Here is a 7,636-nt window from a genome sequence, read left to right as displayed (position 1 = left end):
TGTTTTTATTTCTCCTCCAGCATTCGATGAGAAACACATGAGACAAAACTGACTCTGAATTGACACAGGACTCCATGAAGTCTCGCAGGCATGAAACAGCAGCCTGCGAGAAACACGTTTCCCTCTGAGACAGAGGTGACTGATGGAGAGGAGCGAGCGCGAGGCTGTGGAAATCCCTCAGGATCGCTGGTGCCTGGCTGGCCATAGGAGTGCTTGATCCCGCCGGCCAGAGCGGGACAACCCTCTCAGGTTCCTGCCCTCCCCCTTAAAACACACACAAACACAGAGTGGGGTCCCGCGGGAGCTCCCAGCGAGCCTCAGTGTCGCTGTCTGACACACACACATAGATCTGCATGGGGCCCAATATCTCCACATGACAACCAGAAGAATGCCCCTCTCTCTCTCTGTCCCGTTGTGAGTTTGCAGTTTAGGGATACCAGACAAATTACCCTTGATGGCCGCCGCGGCCATGCTCAGGGAGCTACGTCTTTGGAGCCGCTGCCAAAAGTGCTAAACGCAAACCACAGCGAGAAACACACACAAGGCGAGAGGAGATAAATGACAGTCGCTCGCAACGCAAAAATTTTCATGAAGAGACTCCGACAAAATCTCAGTAACTTCAGCTTAATGATAAAATACCTTATGAGAGTGAAAAGACCCAAAGGAGTCAACAGTTGTCTTACAGTAAGAGTTAAATCAATGTGACATTTCCACTTGTTCTCCATTTAATCTCATTGCTGTATAGGAGAACTGTGATACCTGTAATTTAGATTTGTGACCTTTAGATTTAATGTACAGAGGGAGATGAAATTTATTTCTATGAAAATTAACATTGGCTTCCTCTGTGGAAGGGTCAAGCTAAATCAATCAATCAATCAATCAATGTGTAAAGCTCAACTTAATAAATACAAACATGAATAAATGAATGAATGAATAAGTAAATAAATAATGTGGTAGGTTCAAACTACTCAAATTCCCTAAAAAACAAACAAACAAACAAACAAAAACATACAATTAAAATAAATAAAAAACAATATTGAATGAATGAATACATGTGGAAGATTCAAAGTACTCTGTTACCTCAACAAAACAAATAAATAAATAACTATGGAAGGTTCAAGCTACAAAAATGATGTAAAAAATAAATTCAAATAAAACAAAATATATATTTTTTCTGTGAAAGATTCATCGTACTCAATTACATCCAAATCACATCAAATCAAATTGACCAATTATAAATCGAATGAACCAAACCACCACTTTCTGTTAGTTTTCTGAAACCCTTTTCAGTTCAGAATAAATTAAAATAAAAAAAAATAAAATCATTCCTGGCGAAGGTTCAAACCACTCAATTGCTCATCTTGGTCCCAGGATCACCCCTGAGGGTTGAGGAGAAGAGCGGGAGCTGGAGAGGAAAAGAAAGCGTGTGATTGGTCCCAGAGGAGATCTCCTCTCGCCCTTCTCCTCCTCTCCTGTCAGGCTGGTATGTGCTGCAACCTGAACTCCCTGAGGAATGAGGCTCGGAGATCCTCAGCCAGCGCTTCGGGATGCTTGGTGCCACGGGACGACCCTGCGTTTGACCTGCTGCTTCTCAGGCCCATTGGGTTTAACAGAAGGATGAGACAGGAAGACAAATGACTCGAGAGCAACCTTGAAACTTCAGATCTGGACTCATATAAACTAGACTCATGGCTACAAAGTACAAAGACACTCACTCTAAAATTCACCACTAACACTGAGAGCCTTCATGTTTGAGGTTTTGTGATGTTTAATTTGACCTTTGCATGATTTGAGGTCACATACACCACTGTTCAAAGTGTTGTTTTGTTTGTTTATTTATTTATTTGAAAGACATCATTACTTTTTTTTTTTCAAAAGATGCATCAAATTGTTTAAAAGTGACATCTATAACATTAAACAAGATTTCTACTTCAAACAGATGCAGCTCTTTTGAACTCTCTGTTCATCAATCCTGAATCTTTTATTTTTTTGAAACTTTCAATGGAATTACTCTTTGTTTTTTGTCATTTTCCTCAGTACTTTCAAAATAAAAGCTTACGACACACAGCCGAACAGTAAATGTATAAAATGTCAAATATCAGTTGATCGGTCATATAACAGATTAATTAATTTGATTACGCTTTCAAAATGAAAGTTCCCCTTACAAGACTTTATGACCAAACAGAATATATATATTTCAAATATTTTAATTTGTTATTACTTTAGACAGTGCTTTCAAAATAAAAGCACTGTTTACAAGACTTTGTTTACAATATTTATTTCTAATTATTTTAATTATATGTAACTTTATATTACTTTCCCTAACAAAACTTAACAGTCAAACAGAAAAACTTTTAAAAATGCCGAATAAGTCAGTATATCAGCCACTAGTATGTATGAATGAAATTTCAAGAGTCATTTCTAAGTAAGTTAAAAGATGTGGCAAACTATTGTTCTGAAGTATAAGTGTTCATGAAATTCTGCTAGTAAAAAGGCCTCTATTTCCAGCTCCTCTGTCTCTTTTTTAAATCAGCAGTGTCCTTCATCCTAAGCACTCTACAGGCTTTGATTTATAAAGGACAGACAACAGACTTTATGAGAGATTGAATTTTCCAGTCATAATCCTCCTGTACAATCCAGCGACTGTATTCCAGCAATCACATACACATCTGTTTTAGCGCTCACGATGCCAGCTTTGACTGACAGAGCCGCTGGTACCAGGCAAAGCCATTAAATTCTCCGATCCAGGTGGGGGACGATGAAAACACTCTCGCTGATGAGAAATTCTGCTGTAAATATCAAAGAGGCCTCAAAATCAACCAACGAATCAAGAGCTGCTGGAAATACCTGCGCAGGTCAGTGAGCCGAACGGACGGGAGCGCTAGTGGACCACCCAAACACTGGTGGTTATTTGAGAGGAGAGATGGACAGCCGACAGCCGAGGTGTGAAGAACAGCCGACGTTGACAGATTCAACAGAAACACACACCTTTACCTCATAACAATGAGAAGAAATCAGAGAGAAGATCCACAACATCACTCTCCATTACAGACCATCCAAAACCTTCGGACCCTGCTCAAAAAAAAAAAAAAGTGTGTGAATAATTTTATTCTCATAACTTGTGATAAATTATATGGATACAGATACAGATACATAAATATAAAGTGTATAAAAGTATAAAAAAAATTTAAATATTGAAAATATTAGATAAAAAACTTTAAAAACTCAAGAATTTTGGCTTTACGTACCGAAATAATAAAACTAAAACTGAAATAAAATTAAGCTAAAAAAATATAATACAAATAAAAAAAAAAACTAAAAATTACTACAACTTAAAATTCATATAATAACATTTCAATAATAAAAATAAAAGCTAATCCAAAATATTAATAAATACTATGGAAGTTTATATAGTAAATAAAAACTGCAATACTTGGTAGATTTTTAATAAACAAGAGATACATTTTTAGACAAGAATCCTGTCACATTGCTAAATTAAATTAAATTAAATGCAAAATTAATTATTTTATTATTAATAAATTAATAAGAATAGTATTAAAATAAAATAAAATAAAATAAAATAAAATAAAATAAAATAAAATAAAATAAAATAAAATAAAATAAAATAAAATAAAATTCTTTTTCAGATCTCAGACTTTGATATCTTGGCAAATCTGGCAACGGTTTGAAACATTTGGCACATATTTCAATTTAATAGGGTCTTTTCCTTAAGGAATTTCTTTTTTTAATCTTAAAAGTAGGAGACCTAAGTCTAATGTGTGTCCATTTAATCTCCACTTAATCTCATTGCTCCCCTAATTTTTATTTCTTATGATACTGCACTATTTTTAACAGAGCTTTGCAAACATTACCTAATCTACCTCAGCATGGAGACACAAAACCTCAGGCTACTGTAGCGTAAGTCGCCTCCACCATCCCTAAAAACATTTTAGCCGTCGTGCCAAGCAGTGCTGCTACTGTCTCTGAGCTCGACCCAAAACAAACAGCTGCAGACAGCCACACACACAGCATATGAATCTTCAATAAACACACACACACATACCATATGAGCGCTCTATAAACTCATACACACACACTATACGGCCGTTTCATAAACACGCTGAATATAAAGCCACACAAACGGCTGGAGGTCTTGTAGCGCGTGCCGCTCGACTGCTGACCCGACCGTGAACGCAGACGGTGAGCCGCAACCATCTGATCTGTGGCCTTCCATAAACCCTCACAAAACCACAGACACAAACCCAGCAGAGGACGAGTACTGAATAAACACAAAGAATCCACGGCCTGGATGCTACAAGAAAGACAGAGAGCATGCTGGGTAATCAGAGCTGGCCAGTCACTGATTACAAGTATTACAGGATTACATAATCAGATTCCAAAATTTTTTTAACACTTTATTTTAGGGTTTCCTTGTTACACGTTACATGTACTTATTATTATAATTACAATTAATTATAGATAATTACATGCAAGTAACCCTAACCATGTAGTACATGTAGACGAGCTGAAGTTGCGAACCACGCATCACACACTATAGGCAGTGCAATCCTAACAACCTGCGCACTTTGCCTATGTCTGCTAATACCCTACTTTTTTTCTGTTGGCCTCTGGAATTGTCAGTCTGCAGTAAGCAAAGCAGATCTCATCACATCTATTACTAGTCATTCAAGACTAAACCTCATGGCCCTGACAGAGACCTAGATCAAACCAGAGGACATTGCTACTCCAGCAGCACTCTACAATAATTTCTCATTTTCCCACACTCCCTGTCTGGCTGGAAGACATGGAGGTTCTGGTCTGCTTATCTCTAATGACTGGAAATGTATTCCTTACCTTCTCTGGGTATTAACAGCTCCTTTGAATCACATTCAGTCACTATTACCCACCCATTTTGTAGCTGTTTATCAACCCCCAGAACCACAAGGTAACTTATTAGATGAATTAGGTGTGCTGCTCTCAACCTTTACTGAGGTTGGTACTCCACAAGTTATGCTTGGTGACTTCAACATCCACCTAGATAAACCTCAGGCCACACCCTGCTTGCCTCTTTTGATCTCAAGAGAGTGTTAACTACTACTACTCACAAATCAGGCAACCAACTGGACCTTATTTACACATGACACTGCTTCAATGATCATATGCTGATTACTCCACTGCACACCTCGGATCACTTCCTCCTTACTCTTAACCTCAACATGGTAACTGACACAACACATACTCTTTCACATGTCACGTTTCGATGTAACCTACATTCACTCTCACCCTCTCTGCTACCTGCAATGGTTACATCTTCGCTTTCTTCCCCTAAACAGTTTGCATCTCTTAATGTTAACAGTGCTACTAATATATTCTGCTCCACTCTTACTTTTTTAATCTTGTTTAGACACTGTCTGCACGTTGTCTTCCCGGCCAGCCCATGCCACCCCCTTCTGCCCCTTTCTCCTGCAGTTGTACCTGCACTCACTCACATTATTAACATATCCCTCCACATTGGTGTTTTTCCCTCATCATTTAGACAGGTTCGTATAACCCCACTACTTATGAAACCCACCCTTAACCCACCTCTTTTAGAGAACTACAGACCGGTTTACCTTCTTCCTTCCATTGCAAAAACTCTTGAACAAGCTGTGATGAAAACCATGAACTGCCGAGATATTTCTGCACTTCTCTATGCTTCTTCTCTCCAATAAAAATCCCTGTTGGTAATACTATGATACAAAACAGTTGCTTTATGCTTTGAAGTCAACTTCAAATCAAAGCTGATCCCATTTACGGTTTCTTAATACACATTCCTGATCTTTCTGCGAATGTACTTATGTATTTATTAATTTATTGTTTTGGGAGCTTTAGCATTCTATACTGTCCAGTCGAGCCAGTTAGTGGGTATTGATTGATTTATTGATGTTTAATGTGGCATTATTATTATAATTATTATTAATTATTTATTTATTAAAGTCCTTAATAAATTAATTAATTTTAAATTAGAGGTTTCAGAAGTGGATATTAAACCGAGATTGCCTTGTTCTCAGATGTTGAAGCCCTAATACTGGCAAGAGCAGATTCCAAATCTTAATTATCTTGCAGGATCTGTCCGCTGCTTTTGACACAGTTAACCAACAGATCCTCCTGACAACCCTACTGGCAAAGGGCATCTCAGGAACCACACTCCAGTGGTTTGAGTTGTATCTCTCAGATAGGTCCTTCAAGATATCTTGGAGAGGTGAGGTTTCCAGGTCGCAACATACAACTACTGGGGTGCCTCAGGGCTCAGTTCTTGGACCACTTCTCTTCTCTGTCTACATGGCATCATTAGGTTCTGTCATTCAGAAACATGGCTTTTCATACCAGTGCTATGCTGATGACACTCAACTCTACCTCTCATTCCATCCTGATGATCCGACGGTAGCTGCTCAAATCTCGGCTTGTCTAACAGACATTTCTTGCTGGATGACAGATCATCACGTTCAACTCAACCAATACTCATACAATAAACAAAAGCAAAAAAGGCCTCTAACAGTAGCTTGCTCTAATCTTTTCTATTCTATCCGTTTTCTTTTTATTTATTACATAATTTTAAAAAAAGCCTTGCTATGTGTACTGTGCTAACTGATACTTGTTATAGCACTTACATATCATTGCTCTTTTATTGATTTTGATTGCTTCAATTGTCCTCATTTGAAAGTTGCTTTTGATAAAAAAAGCTGGGCAGATTACTTGCAAATTATAGTCCATTAATGATTCCAAGTTACATGACAAAAATTGTTATTAGTAACTTAATCCATTACATTTAAATTAACAACAGATCTATAAAATAAAATAAAATATAAAATAAAAATTTAAGTAAAATAAAAAAAAGATATTAAGATCTTCCTCATCAGATCTTTGACTTTTGATTTAGACTTTGGTATCTTGACAAATCTGGCCACATTCAACATGAGACTCGTGTAAATCTACCCACTCACTCAAACTGCTTTCAAGGAGAAACATTTGACATTTCCATAAGAGTGTTTGATTTTTATTTCTTATGATAGCACTCAAACAGATTCCATCACTATATTCAGATTTTCTTTTCAACAGTCGTTTGGAAACATCACCCAACTGTAGCTCGGTTTGAGTTTCACAGTCTGGCTCTTCTCAGGAAAGCTATGAAATCTCTCTTTCTCTCTCGTTTTAGGCCAAGGGTACCAGTCATTCATCCCGTCTGTCCCCTAAATATGTCGTGTGGCGCATTAGTGGCAGAGACAATGGACTCAATCAGTCTGAATTCCTGCTACTTTCCAAAGGAAACACATCTATCTGAACACGCGGCACATGTCACATATCAGAGCTGCTTCTCTCACAGGCCGTTCCACTCCGCATCTGCTGCCAGAGCTTTTCAGCGCTCATTATGTGATGAAAACCATGAACTGCCGAGATATTTCTGCACTTCTCTATGCTTTTTCTCTCCAATAAAAATCCCTGTTTGTAATACTATGATACAAAACAGTTGCTTTATGCTTTGAAGTCAACTTCAAATCAAAACTGATCCCATTTACGGTTTCTTAATACACATTCCTGATCTTTCTGTGAATGTACTTATGTATTTATTAATTTATTGTTTTGGGAGCTTTAGCAT

Source organism: Carassius carassius, chromosome 1 (assembly GCF_963082965.1).
Source record: "Carassius carassius chromosome 1, fCarCar2.1, whole genome shotgun sequence".
Lineage (NCBI taxonomy): Eukaryota > Metazoa > Chordata > Actinopteri > Cypriniformes > Cyprinidae > Carassius > Carassius carassius.
Note: the sequence above shows the minus strand (reverse complement) of the source record.